The sequence below is a fragment of the Schistocerca cancellata genome, chromosome 5 (genome assembly GCF_023864275.1).
Source record: "Schistocerca cancellata isolate TAMUIC-IGC-003103 chromosome 5, iqSchCanc2.1, whole genome shotgun sequence".
In the NCBI taxonomy this organism is placed as follows: Eukaryota; Metazoa; Arthropoda; class Insecta; order Orthoptera; family Acrididae; genus Schistocerca; species Schistocerca cancellata.
In genome coordinates this window covers 306,765,768-306,780,533 of record NC_064630.1, presented here as the reverse complement: position 1 = coordinate 306,780,533, position 14,766 = coordinate 306,765,768, and the positions used below count along the sequence as shown (strand labels likewise).

At 44.4% G+C, this 14,766-nt stretch overlaps 1 protein-coding gene across 1 annotated transcript in view; it reads left to right on the top strand.

Annotated features, from left to right (window-relative positions):
• Nucleotides 1–14,766, top strand: part of LOC126188506 (atrial natriuretic peptide receptor 1-like) — an 832,550-nt gene that overhangs the window by 573,332 nt on the left and 244,452 nt on the right. The gene's annotated exons all lie outside the window — the stretch shown is intronic.

Sequence of the window (14,766 nt, the reverse complement as noted above, 5' to 3'; positions counted from 1 at the left end):
ACCGTCAGCGTCATATTTGCATCTGGTGGCCACTATTGGAACTAATCTGCTTTCCAGTGTATCAGATCAGCATTCACGCATTAGCCTATCTACCAAGTTTGCTGCCATACGATAATTATAGTCCACAGTGGACCTCCGTGAGTACTTGTACTACGCAGAAGAGCCAACAGGAAACACCCTCAGTCGAGAAAGAATATAATGTTACTTAAAATCCGTCTTGATTGCAAAAATTTTTTTTATTATTCATATGACCGGTTTCGGTTCATTCAGAACCATCTTCAGATCTGATATTTCAGTTACAGGAGTAACCCGTCCAAATCCAGCAACTTTCACATGCTACGTCACATCTGATCATTGAAGTGACGTAGCATGTGAAAGTTGCTGGATTTGGACGGGTTACTCCTGTAACTGAAATATCAGATCTGAAGATGGTTCTGAATGAACCGAAACCGGTCATATGAATAATAAAAAAAATTTTTGCAATCAAGACGGATTTTAAGTAACATTATAAAATCACTGATTGCTGTTATCCCATAAGACATTATGTCTGTTTTTGCAGAGAAAGAATATTCCGAAGAAACTATACGACGCTGTCAGAGGCAACTCACTCAAAAACATAACTGAGTTAAAATTCCCACCGTTTCGGTGTAACATCTTATATCCAAATCATTCCGTGCGTTTCTTGCCATAAAAACTCCGCAGTACGTGGTATAGGGCTGTTAACAGGAAATAATACCGATAAATGAAAAGCTGGCATGCGTACACCTGATCCGGACAGACGCCTACGAGACATCCAGTTAACCAGCACAGGATTTTTGGAAACGCAAACAAATACTCAACCTGACTAACAGATCCGCCCAGAACCAACACAATGAGCCATTCGCTGAATGAAAGAGATCGCCTGCATGTGGATAGTTGCCCACACAGCGCACTTCATCTTCCGCCTGCGACACAACGAAGAATTGCAATTTCTAACCTATCCCTGGGGCCGATATTAAAAATTAGGAAAATGCCAAAATACAAAGAAATCTTTCTGAACTTCCTTATCACTGCGTTTAACACAGTCTTTGAATATCCTTTGGTGAAGGTCAGGAACCAGGCAGGACAGCAAACTGTTTAACTGCTGAGATCCTAGCAACATCAATACGCAGCAACACAACACGTCAAGACCTGGGAAGAAAACTGCAGCAGCCAGATCAACGAGTCTCCCTGCACACGGAGTCTCCGACCTCCAGCTGCTAATTACACGAACGCACAAGGCTCTTGAACATGGGAACTGAAATGCTTCTCCTGAGGTCAATCAATATTTTTCCTCTCTTTATGTTGAATTAACTATGTCAGATCATAAGATGATAGAAAAAGAGCCTAAAAAATTGTATAACAAGATATTAAGAGGTCGTCGCACCCGCTGCCTTTGTAAGGTTTTACAAGAATACCGACTGTAAAGACGAACCTCGTAACCGATTTAAAGTGATGTTAGTAATAACCGTATCTTTCTCCATTATCTGACCTACAAATTTCGGTTTTTGCGAGACCGTATCAGTAAACTATTGCTCAAGTACTAAACACAACATCAAAAGCCTTTACACTTATTTAATATTTTACAATATCACCACGTGGAACAAAAATACATTACATTGAGACACAGACATAACCTACATTTTAAGAGACGCAGCTATCGGATCAAAACAGTCTCAATATATTCTAGTATTTGGTTTCACAGGACATGGCGAAAGGTACATCCTCTACCTTCGCGAATGATGAGTAAAAAAACGACGGTCGAAAACCATTGTACAAGCCTCCTCATGCTCGTTTCACGTGGTATTTGTGGGAGAGAGTAACAAGTTGTTTACTATTTTTGTAACGCAATCTTTCTCGAGTTAGCTGCTATTTTAATCGTAGTTCAGATGGAATCATAAAGTAGGAGCCCATAATGTAATGTTGTTTAATGACTGAGTAATATCTATAAAAGTACAAAAAACACTTGGGAGCTACACAAACTAGCATAAAAACACCCTGTCGGAGAAGAAAAAGCGAATATGTTCCTCTTTGAAAGACTGATAGGAAGGTGGCAAACGAGCTCCCTCAATCCTCATTCCGCCTTCCTCACCAAAAATTATGGCATGGGAACATATTCGCTATATTTCGTCTCAGAATATTGTAAATCCTGTCGCCGAGTCTCTCTTTGTAGTTAAGCCTTGATACTCTGAAACCCCTTCACATTGCCTTTGTCTACACATAACTCTCCCTTACTGCCTCCTTTTTTTCTCCCGTTGATACACCGTCTTTCCCACTGCAACTGTCTCCACCATACCTCAATGGCTCAAAAATTCCTCTCTTTTCTCCTGTACCCACGTGTTTAAAATTTTTGTGGAAAATGCGCTCGCTTACCGACGTGTTAACGTTCTCCGATCTACGAAGGTCCAGATCCTCCCAAGCCCATGTATGGCCTCCACTCATTTGTATTTTTCACGCCGGCCGTGGTGGCCAAGCGGTTATAGGCGCTACAGTCTGGAACCGCGCGACCACTACGGTCGCAGGTTTGAATCCTGCCTCGGGCATGGATGTGTGTGATGTCCTTAGGTTAGTTAGGTTTAAGTAGTTCTAAGTTCTAGGGGACTGATGACCTCAGAAGTTAAGTCCCACAGTGCTCAGAGCCATTTGAACCATTTTGTATTTTTCACTTCCATTGTCTCCTCTCTCTTTCGCTCCCACTGCTTCTGTCTCCACTTAGCTCTCTTTCTCTTTTACTGGCACTGTCTCTCACTGACCGTCAACATCTCCTTTCTGTTTGACTCCCTCTGCTATTGTCTTCATCCATCCCTGTTTTGTTTCACTGGCACTGTTTCTCTCCCTCCATCATTGTCTCCTCTCTCTTTCTCTCTCACTTGGCACTGTCTCCTCGCTCTTCCACCGTCACTGTTCCTCTGCTACTCTCTCTCAGCAACAACAACAACAACAAAAAAGACGAATAAGATAGCGTGCCAAAATTTGTGATGAGGGAGACAGAATGAGCACTGAGGCAGCTGGTTCCCCACTTTTCTATCAGAGTCTTTTAAAGAGGGACATATTCGCCTTTTCTGTGCTCCGACACGAGCATTTTCCCGATAGCTCTTTTCTTTTCCCTGCTAGAGCATGGTGTACTGCAAATATAAAGCGAATCTATAGGTCAGTAAAATTTGATAGTTTATTTATATGCTTCGACGCATTTATATACTTTGAAGCATATAAACAACCAATAAGTACTCTTAACACAAGGTTAACACAAAACAATCTGCTTTTATTTCTTCTGGATACTTTGCTCACCGATCGCATTTCATCGTAAACGCCCGGCTTACGATTTGTATCTTAAAACAGTAAAAAGGTTATTAGAAACATTTTACTGAATCTGCAACCTTACAAATTTTATGTAATTTTTTGGTAGTCATTTCTGATTCTTCCCAGACATATTAACACCCTTTGCAGCTCATTTTCTTGTCACTGCAGCACCACTTTGGGCATACTTGTATAGACGTGAAGCACCCATCATACAGAGACAGCCCGTCATAAGTTTTTGCCACGCGGGGTAGCCACGCGGTCAGGGGCGCCTTGTCACGGTCCGCGCAGCACCCTCCGAGGGAGTTTCTAGTCCTCCCTCGGGCATGGTTGTGTGTTGTCCTCATCGTAAGTTAGTTTAAGTTACATTAAGTAGTGCGTAAGCTTAGGGACTGATGAACTCAGCAGTTTGGTCCCATAAGACATTACCACAAATTTCCATCAAGTTTTATTGCTGAAAAAATGATGATTAGAACATAGTATGGTGACTTCAGCACCATTACAATGCTCCCAGAGCCCCTGCAAAGTGTTCACTGCGTTAGGTAAAATTGTATTTCCACCTCAGACTAATATTACATGCGTATTTTAGGTTCATAAGTACGGTAATTTTGAACCTATGGATCTCGGTAACGGATAATGACACCTAGAAAACTTCAAGGTGCTACGAAAACATCACCTTAAGCACACGTAGAAGAAATGACGACGAATTGGCATGAACAGAAAGTATAGAAGTGGCTATCCCCACAATTGGCACTTCTGTACCCCAAAAAATGATAGCTTTTCGGGTGTATCTTGATAACGGGTGGTACAAATTTTCGAAAACGGAATAATGGCGTTTCTAGAAGAATGTCTAACGAATTTACAATTAAAATTTTAGCCTTTTTCTATTGTTAGTTATTTAGATAATTTTTACTATTAAAAATAAATAAATCGTGGTCAAGACTGTTTTTAATAGTAAATATGTGTAAGACATTGACCACTGCCACTCCCATAATGTATTCAAAAGTAATTAATTTAGATAATTGCCGCCCACGGTGTGAAAACGGCTAAAAATATTGTTTTGCGGGTTTCTGCATAAGTACGGTAAAACTGAATCTCTGGATCTCGTTAAAATAATTTTATCGAAAGACGTTTCTAAATTCGCCGAGGATATCATCTTAAGGACATAAGGTAACAATTTCGGCGATCTGCCATGAATATAAATTACAGAAGTGTCCATCCCCACAACTGGTACTTTTCGTACCCGAACATTATGATACTTCGGACTTTTCTCAGGAATGGCCCCTGAACAAAGGGTTCTTTTATAAGTCGGCCAAGATCCACTCCATAACAAACCTAACTCGATATAATACATCGATTTGCTCCATAGGCCTGAGTGAGCTGGAGTTAAGTGCACACTGTTTAAATTTTGATCCTGTTCTTTAGGGCAGCTACATTCTGTCTGTTCTTCCTTTAGATATATAAATGATCGCTGGACCAAGAGATACCCAAAACACGGTAACGTTTATCTCTGTGATCAATAGAACTGAGATATGACCTCCTAGAAATTGGATTTTCGCCGGCGGTTTTATGGAACATATTGATACCGTGCGCTGTCATTCAAGGGCCGATTGTATACAAGCCTAATGAATAACAGCGGCTTGTTGCAAATAGAGCTCGGCAACCGACAATGTCTTAATTAAAAAATGCGAGAGCTAAAGAATACGCTCGCCCCTTACAAGTTATCTCTTATCAAAAACCTGTTTTCCACAGCTCAAACAGTTTACGAAATATTTTGGTTATTCATATTACGTAGGCCTCGCAGTATGTTCCCAACAGCTTTCCGTATAAAACTGTGATTGTCCACGTAGTGTGTCCCGCTCTGAAGTGACGCAAAACAAGATGGAACAAGAGTATCGGTTCGTTTTCCACAAAATGCGTCTCTCTCCCCTAGAGAATCGCGAGAGAAGATGAAGAGTAAATCCGAGGCAGCGGAATTCCCTGGGCCGCCCAGGCGCAGTTTATACAATATTGAAGGAGCGTGCTATTGAAAACGGAATGCCGGGTGAGAGTGGGACAGCTGACCTGTATAATCCGCGACGCGCTGCCACCTGCATTTTTCAACGGCCGCGCCGCCGGGGAGCCCGCTTGATCCGTCGAAACCATTCCGCGGAAGCGACTCGCGGCGCTCTTGCGGATATGAGCCCAACACACATTTGAAATCTGCTCAAACCAGACACAATACACTTGGAAGAAAGTTTGGCAGAAAGGAAAGTCAAAGTGAAACCATTTCTCCTGCAGGAGAAAGTCTCTGTGTGGAGGGATATGTTATTTCTTTTGTAAGCCGTTTTTCAATCATGCTGTGTATCTTTCTAGTGATGTCTGTTGCCATAGCTTCTGGCATATTTCCATGGTGGAGGGCAGAGGAGAGAGGATGAGTGGGGGGGGGGGCATCCATCGTGGCCGATGATCAGCTTTCACATCGCAACTGATTAATGGGCCGTGATCCAAGAGTCATGCAAGAATACTCAACACAGCAAATCATACCGCAGTAAGAACCATATCCTGGACTCGACATGTAACCTACTGTTACCAAGATGACGATCTGCTATTACCATAACATTGTACGTTATCTGTTCAAAGATGTCTGGGTGTTGTGTGATGTCCTTAGGTTAGTTAGGTTTAAGTAGTTTTAAGTTCTAGGGGACTGATGACCATAGATGTTAAGTCCCATAGTGCTCAGAGCCATTTGAACCATTTGAACCATCTGATAAAAAGTCTCCGGAAAGCCCTACATAATGCAGTATTGACCACTAGCCACCATTACAAACGGTCCCGCCAGCATAAAAATGGTGTATCGTCAGCAAAGAAGCAGTTTGGGTCGGACAGGAGTGCTCAGACACATCTAACGTGGACCAGTCATTGGATGTGCCCTGAGTAAGAAATCCATCACGGACATTTCAGTCCCTCTAAAGGGTCCCAAGTCGGATGTAAGTGATGTGACTGTGATGTGGAAACGCGAAGGGACAGCCACAGCTGAACCAGTACCAGGCAGACCTCATGTAATCACGGATAGGGACCTTTGAGCACCACAGAGAGTGATTGTACAAAATCGCATTACATCAGCTGAGAGTATCTCTGGTGAGTTCCAAAGTGCAACCAGCAGTCAAGCTAGCACAAAGACTCTGCTTAGGTTGTTAAGAAGAACCGAGGACAATGGCAAACACGCTCTTCATAAGCCCTCCATTTCTGTAGTCCTGTACAATGGTCGAGCAGCTCTTTATACATTTCTTTAATCAATCGATAAGTGACACTTGAGATGGTGTGAAGATCGACGGCACTGGACAGTGTATGATTGGATACGAGTGATCTGGAGCGATAAATCACGCTGTAACCTGTTTAGTCCTGTACCCAAAACAACTTGAAAAGAATGAATTTTAGTAATCTGACGGAAAAAAAATCACAAGACCAAGAATAAGTTGTGCGACAGAAACGAAAGCTGGTAGGCGTGTTTCTACATCTGAAAGACGACGCGTGCTAAAAGTTCCGAACCATTAGTGTAGGAGTGGTGGTAGTAGCACAACTTTGAAGATGCCAATCAGATTAGCTTTAAATATATACTGTAATAGTCGTGAGCGTAGTTACCTTTGAGATTGGACGTGGTGAGTTGTTTTAGAGAAGAATATAAGACGACAAAGACGCCATTATCAGTATCTCACTGAGTTTGAACAAGGGAAGATAATATGGCTACGAGAAGCTGGATGTTCCTTCTGCGATACTGCGGAAAGACGTGATTTTTGAGAGCAGTGGTCACGAGAATTTATGGTCACAAGAATACCGGTCTCCGGACGGCCACGTGACACTACAGAGGGGAAAGACCATCGTATTCGGCGAGTGGCTCTGTTGCATCGTACTGCATCTGCAGCAGCAATCTGAGCAGCAGTTGGCACCATAGTGACACGACGAACTGTTACGAATCAGTTACTTAAAGGCCAGCTACGAGCCAGACGCACTGTAGGGTGCTTTCCACAGACCCCAAACCACCGCCATCTGGACTTCAGTGGGGTCACAAGTGAGCTTATTGAAGGGCAAAGTGCAGATGTGTTGTATTTTGTGATGGACGCTAGTTCTGCTTCGGTGCCAGTGATGGCCGTGTGTTGGTTAGGAGCAGGCCACTTGAGGGCCTACAACGAACTTTCCTTCGTGCTAGACATACTGGACCTACAACTGGAGTTATGGTCTGCGGTGCGATTTCGTGTGACATCAGAAGCGCTGTCGTGATTATCCAACGCATCCTGACTGTCTATCTGTACGTCAGTCTGGTGTTAAGACTTGTTGTTTTGACATTCAGCCGGCCGGTGTGGCCGTGCGGTTAAAGGCGCTTCAGTCTGGAACCGCGTGACCGCTACGGTCGCAGGTTCGAATCCTGCCTCGGGCATGGATGTGTGTGATGTCCTTAGGTTAGTTAGGTTTAATTAGTTCTAAGTTCTAGGCGACTGATGACCTCTGAAGTTAAGTCGCATAGTGCTCAGAGCCATTTGAACCATTTTTGACATTCACCACCATCATTCCAGTGGCCGCTTTCTAACAGGACAACGCTCGCTCACATACCGCTGTTTTAACCCAACATGATCTACAGTGTCGACATGTTGCATTGGCCTGCTCGATCATCAGCTCTGTCCCCAAGCGAGCACATGTAGGACGTCCAGCGTCCTCCCCAAACAGCATTAACCGTCCCTGTATTGTCCAATCAAGTGCAACAGGCGCACCAGTCCATCCCGCAAACTAATATACGGTGCCTGAACAACATAATCCATGCACGTTTGCATGCGTGCATTCCACATGCTGGGTGTTGTACTAGCTATTAATGCACCAGGACTTCACATTTGCAATGGCATATCTCGAACTTACATTAACTTGTGATACAGCAATCTTAATCTTATATATAGCTAGACAAATGTATTCCCGAAATTTCATCACCCTACATTAATTACTTTTTGATGTTGCAATTTTTTTCCGTCAGTGTATTTACAAATCCTATCACGCAGTGCTACTGCCTGATGTTCTAAACTATGCTGTGTGTGGCGTCATTCTACCTGACGTTTGTATATTCCATTTACATCTACATATATACTCCGATAGCCACCAAGCGGTGTGTGGCGGAGGGCACAATTCGCGCCAAAGTCATATCCCCACCCCCCCTCTCTGTTCCTCTCGCGGATAGCGCGAGGGAAAAACAACTGTCTGAACGCCTCAGTACGAGCTCTAATTTCCCTTATCTTTGAATGGTGATCATTGCGCGATTTGAAAGTTGGTGGTAATAATATATGCTCTACATCCTCGGTGAAGGTCGGATTTCGGAATTTAGGGAGCAGCCCCTTCCGTTTAGCGCGCCGTCTATCTGCAAGTGCGTCCTACTTCAAACTTTCTATGAGATTTGTAACGCTCTCGCGATGGCTAAATGTACCAGTCACGAATCTTGCCGTTCTTCTTTGGACCTTCTCAATATCTTGACTCAGGCACAACTGGTAAGGATCCCATGCAGACGAACAATACTCTGACTGGTCGAACTAACTTATTGTAAGCTATTTCCATTGTTGAAGGACTGCATCGCTTCAGTATTCTACCAATAAACCGCAATTTAGAGTTCGCCTTACCAGTTACTTGTGTCATCTGATCGTTCCATTTGAGATCATTTCGAATAGTCATACCCACATACTTGACGGATGTTACCGCTTCCAAGGAGTGGGCATTTATTTTGTACTCGTACATTAATGGGGATTTTCTCTTTGTTATGTGCAGTAGGTTACACTTACTAATATTGAGAGACAATTGCCAGTTATTACACCACGTATTTATTTTCTGCGAATCTTCATTGATTTGTTCACAACTTTCGTGTGATACTACTTCCTTACAGACTACAGCATTATCTGAAAACAGTCTAATGCCGCTGTCAGTACCATCAACCAGATCGTTTATTTAAATCGTAAAAAGCAGCGGACCTACACTCCTGGAAATTGAAATAAGAACACCGTGAATTCATTGTCCCAGGAAGGGGAAACTTTATTGACACATTCCTGGGGTCAGATACATCACATGATCACACTGACAGAACCACAGACACATAGACACAGGTAACAGAGCATGCACAATGTCGGCACTAGTACAGTGTATATCCACCTTTCGCAGCGATGCAGGCTGCTATTCTCCCATGGAGACGATCGTAGAGATGCTGGATGTAGTCCTGTGGAACGGCTTGCCATGGCATTTCCACCTGGCGCCTCAGTTGGACCGGCGTTCGTGCTGGACGTGCAGACCGCGTGAGACGACGCTTCATCCAGTCCCAAACATGCTCAATGGGGGACAGATCCGGAGATCTTGCTGGCCATGGTAGTTGACTTACACCTTCTAGAGCACGTTGGGTGGCACGGGATACATGCGGACGTGCATTGTCCTGTTGGAACAGCAAGTTCCCTTGCCGGTCTAGGAATGGTAGAACGATGGGTTCGATGACGGTTTGGATGTACCGTGCACTATTCAGTGTCCCCTCGACTATCACCAGTGGTGTACGGCCAGTGTAGGAGATCGCTCCCCACACCATGATGCCGGGTGTTGGCCCTGTGTGCCTCGGTCGTATGCAGTCCTGATTGTGGCGCTCACCAGCACGGCGCCAAACACGCATACGACCATCATTGGCACCAAGGCAGAAGCGACTCTCATCGCTGAAGACGACACGTCTCCATTCGTCCCTCCATTCACGCCTGTCGCGACACCACTGGAGGCGGGCTGCACGATGTTGGGGCGTGAGCGGAAGACGGCCTAACGGTGTGCGGGACCGTAGCCCAGCTTCATGGAGACGGTTGCGAATGGTCCTCGCCGATACCCCAGGAGCAACAGTGTCCCTAATTTGCTGGGAAGTGGCGGTGCGGTCCCCTACGGCACTGCGTAGGATCCTACGGTCTTGGCGTACATCCGTGCGTCGCTGCGGTCCGGTCCCAGGTCGACGGGCACGTGCACCTTCCGCCGACCACTAGCGACAACATCGATGTACTGTGGAGACCTCACGCCCCACGTGTTGAGCAATTCGGCGGTACGTCCACCCGGCCTCCCGCACGCCCACTATACGCCCTCGCTCAAAGTCCGTCAACTGCACATACGGTTCACGTCCACGCTGTCGCGGCATGCTACCAGTGTTAAAGACTGCGATGGAGCTCCGTATGCCACGGCAAACTGGCTGACACTGACGGCGGCGGTGCACAAATGCTGCGCAGCTAGCGCCATTCGACGGCCAACACCGCGGTTCCTGGTGTGTCCGCTGTGCCGTGCGTGTGATCATTGCTTGTACAGCCCTCTCGCAGTGTCCGGAGCAAGTATGGTGGGTCTGACACACCGGTGTCAATGTGTTCTTTTTTCCATTTCCAGGAGTGTATTACGCTGGCCTGGGGCACACCTGAAGTTATGCTTGTTTCTGTTGAAGTCACCCTGTTCAGGACTACATACTGCACCGTGTCTGTTAGAAAACTTTCTATCCAACCGCATATGTCATCGGATAGACCGTAAGCGCGCACTTTTTGTAGCAAGCGACAGTGAGGAACTGAGTCGAACGCCTTTCGAAAGTCGAGAAATATGGAATCAACCTGGGAGCCGGTATCTAGAGCCTGTTGTATATCATGCACAAAGAGGGCCAGCCGTGTCTCGCATGACCGCTGTTTCCTAAAATCGTGCTGGTTTCTACAGATGAGCTTCTCAGAGTCTAGAAAGGTCATTATGTCCGAACACAAAATTTGTTCCATGATTCTACAACAAGTCGATGTCAGTGAAATTGGCCGGTAATTATGTGCATCCGATTTTCTACCCTTTTTATATATTTGCTATGACTTGGGCGTTCTTCCAGTCTTAACTGTTTTAGAATCCCAGACAAGCTAAACACTATTTCAGCCGTCCTTGCGTTTGTTCGAGAGTTGAAAGGGGGAATGGTGCTGCAGTCCTCTACCGTAAACGAGTTTTTGAAAGCTAGGTTTAGAAGTTCGGCCTTCTGTTTATCATCATCAGTTACATTACCCGTACTATCAGCAAGAGAAGGTATTTAATTATACGTAGTCTTCATAGACTTCAAGTACGACCAAAATTTTTGGGGGTTATTTTTAGAATCTGCAGATAAAATATTGCTTTCAGATTCGTTAAAAGAATCTCTCATTGTCCTTTTGACAGCTGCTTTCATTTCCATAATTTCTTTTTGTCGGCGAGGCAGTGGCTACGTTTAAAACGACTGTGCAAAATTCTCTGCTTTCTCAGCAACTTCCTAGTGTGTTTGTTGTACCAAGGTGGATCCTTTCCCTCCCCTATATTTTTGCTAGGCACATACTTCTCTAGCACATGGTGGACAATACCTTTAAATTTCGACCAAAGATGCTCAATATCTTTGTGTCCCGCTGTGAATGCTTGGAGCTTACTATGAAGATATTCATTCATGACACTTTCATTTGCTTCCCCAAACAAAAAAACTCTACGCTGTTTCTTTGGTTTTTTTGCAACTTCCACTGACATAGAAGCCACAAGGACATTATGGTCGCTAATACCTTCTTCTAGATTAACCTCCTCAAAAAGATCAGGTCTGTTTGCCGCCAAGATATCTAATATTTTCCCATCTCGAGTTGGTTTTCTAACCAACTGCTCAAGGTTGTATGTTGAGAACGCTCCTAGAGTAACTTCACACGAATCTTTGCTCCTGCCCCCTGTGATAAACGTGTAATTTTCCTAGTCAATGGATGCCAGATTAAAGTCTCCACCTATAAATAATGGATAATTTGGATATTCATTTCCTATGGACTCAAGACTTTCCCTGAAACGTTCTGTGACGTTTGTTGTGGATGCTGGTGGTCTATAAAAACATCCTAATACAGTGGTCAATCCTTGTCTGATTGACAGCTTTTTCCAGACTATTTCACAGTCCGACCCAGTATCGATCTCAACTGCGTTTAAACAACTTTTAACTGCAATGAACACACCACCTCCCATAGCATCAGTCCTATCCTTTCTAAGCATTGTCCAATCCGAGTTCAAAATTTCACTGCTTTTTATGTCTGTGTGTTTGGATCTTTATCCAGGCATTCGACAAACAACTTGTTAAGAATGTATTTCACTTAGGGTATGGTAAACCTCGTTACTGTTATGTCAAAGTGCCCCAAACCCTGGACGCACGCCACCTTTAGCGACCACCTACGTCACGTGGACGCCATAGGCACCTCTTAGGGGCAGTTTTAGTTCAGACAGTTAGCAATCAGCACATGAGGAGGACACGTTGTCCAATATCACACGTATTGATTTCATAGCCAGTTTTCCACTTGTATGACCGATGTAACGCAAGACTTACATTTATGTTAAGTCATCTATTTTTGAACAGTACTAGTGTTGTAGGACGTATCTCGCCACTGCAATGCCATTTTGTGAACCTTATTGCTGTATACTGCAATATGCAATATGTCCTGTAGTTTATCCTTCAGGCTGATTTGATACTGGACAAGCAGTCCGAAACAGGTCGTCAATAAATAAATGGTCTTCCTGTGCAACATAAGACATTTTTCATAATAATTATTGTAACGATCTTTAAGTTTCACAAGGTATTTGTGGTCTGAACTTCTGCATAGGGTCTTCCACTATTCTGGTGGAAAAACCTACACGGTAACCTGGTAATGACAACCGTGTTTAACATTCTTGCCACATTCTGGCGAGCAATCAGCATCCCTTCAGCAGTTAGCAGTCAGTCCCATTGTCATGTCCAACACCTATACGCAACATGAATCCAGATGCTTCTTCTGGCCGTTCATTTGTTCGTCTGCGGACACATCGGTGTCGATCTGATCGCCACAAACAGAAACGATATCCATCGCTGAACACCACAGAACGCCACTTAGGGTCCCAGTTGACTCTCACACTTCGACATGCAAGATTGTTGTCAGTGTTATGGTGTGAGCGGTAAACGTCGTGTGGTAAGTCGAGATCTCAACCGGCCTTCAAGTAAACTATTCCCGGAGGTCTGTGGTGACACTACTTCTGTCCGAATTTCAGCGATTGTCATCCATCTGTTCATCAGAGCTATTCTATCTTCTCGTCGTGTAGTCGTCTTGAAAGGACCTCTGCTCATTCTTTTTTGCCGCACTGTTGTCCTGAGTCCACACCGTCACAAATCGTTTTTCAGTCAGTGTACCACTCTCGGTGGAAGTGATGCTCCCGAAACAGGGAACACCTCTGCGTCCTATCTGCAAGAGACCAGTTTTATAAAGTTCGTCATCGCTGATCTGCGTGCAAAGGACGACCTTAGTGGCGGCATTGCTGAAATTATAAACGATGAAGACCACAATTCGATTATCCTCATGAACAGCAACCAGTTGCAGTTACAGTACGTGTGACAAATATGATAATAATACCTTCCCTTTTCCTATTCCTTAATGGTTCTCTGTACAGAAGCTACCCTACGATCTTCTCATACTGTTACCCTGGCCATTTCTCCTATTTAGACACCTTGAAACACTCAGTCAGCTGTGTAGCTCAATCCATGTATTCCCCCCGGTTGGGACGTCGAGCACTCGCTAAAAGAAGTGTTAAGCTCGTAAGATCCAAGACAGTATCACTTTCAGTCAAATTCTTTTCGGCATTAATTTCGGCACTCTTTGCAAGTCAATTTCAGGGCGACTAAACTGCTGATATCTGCCGATGGTCATCCCTAAAATCAGTCATGTTTCGGTTGTCACGTCACAACCGACGTTACTATAATGGAAGGTCATCGTCAGCGCAAAGTCAAGATGCCTGTGGAGAGGTGGAACATGAATCGAACGAGGTCTGAACGATAGTCTATGCGAATGGACACAGTACAGAAAGCTACGAGGTACAGCGAGGATAAAGCAGATGAATGAACGGAAGACAAACACTCTGTTAGTCGCTAAAAAAATTCGCCTATATCGCATAAACATTTCTTTATTTAAGACTATGCTATCATCTTCAGCTCTTAAAAAGTCTTTTTCTTGCGAAACGTGTTTATTTTACGTTGTACCTCACGCCAAGTTGTCGCGTAGATAAAAATCAGGTTTGTCATAACTAAAGTACACACATAAAAAAGAGTTTTGCATCAGCCCGGTTCCCAGAACTCCTGAAGATAGAAGTTGATTGTAGACACAGTCCCTTTGACTGTTCAGATATGTCACTAAAGTCACTAAACCCGCCCAGAGATGTAAACAATCATAGATGAGCAGCGTCTGTTAGAGGGACAGGGTCGGACAGCCGATCAGTTCCAGTCATTCCACCAGGAAGGAGGTACACGGTCTGTAGTTCAACCGTGCCTAGACGGTCTATACCGCTGTAGGATCGTGTCCGCATTGTTACTTTGTGCCAGGAAGGGCTCTCAACAAGGGAAGTATTCAGGCGTCTCGGAGTGAATAAAAGCTTTGTTTTTCGGACGTGGAGCAGATACAGAGA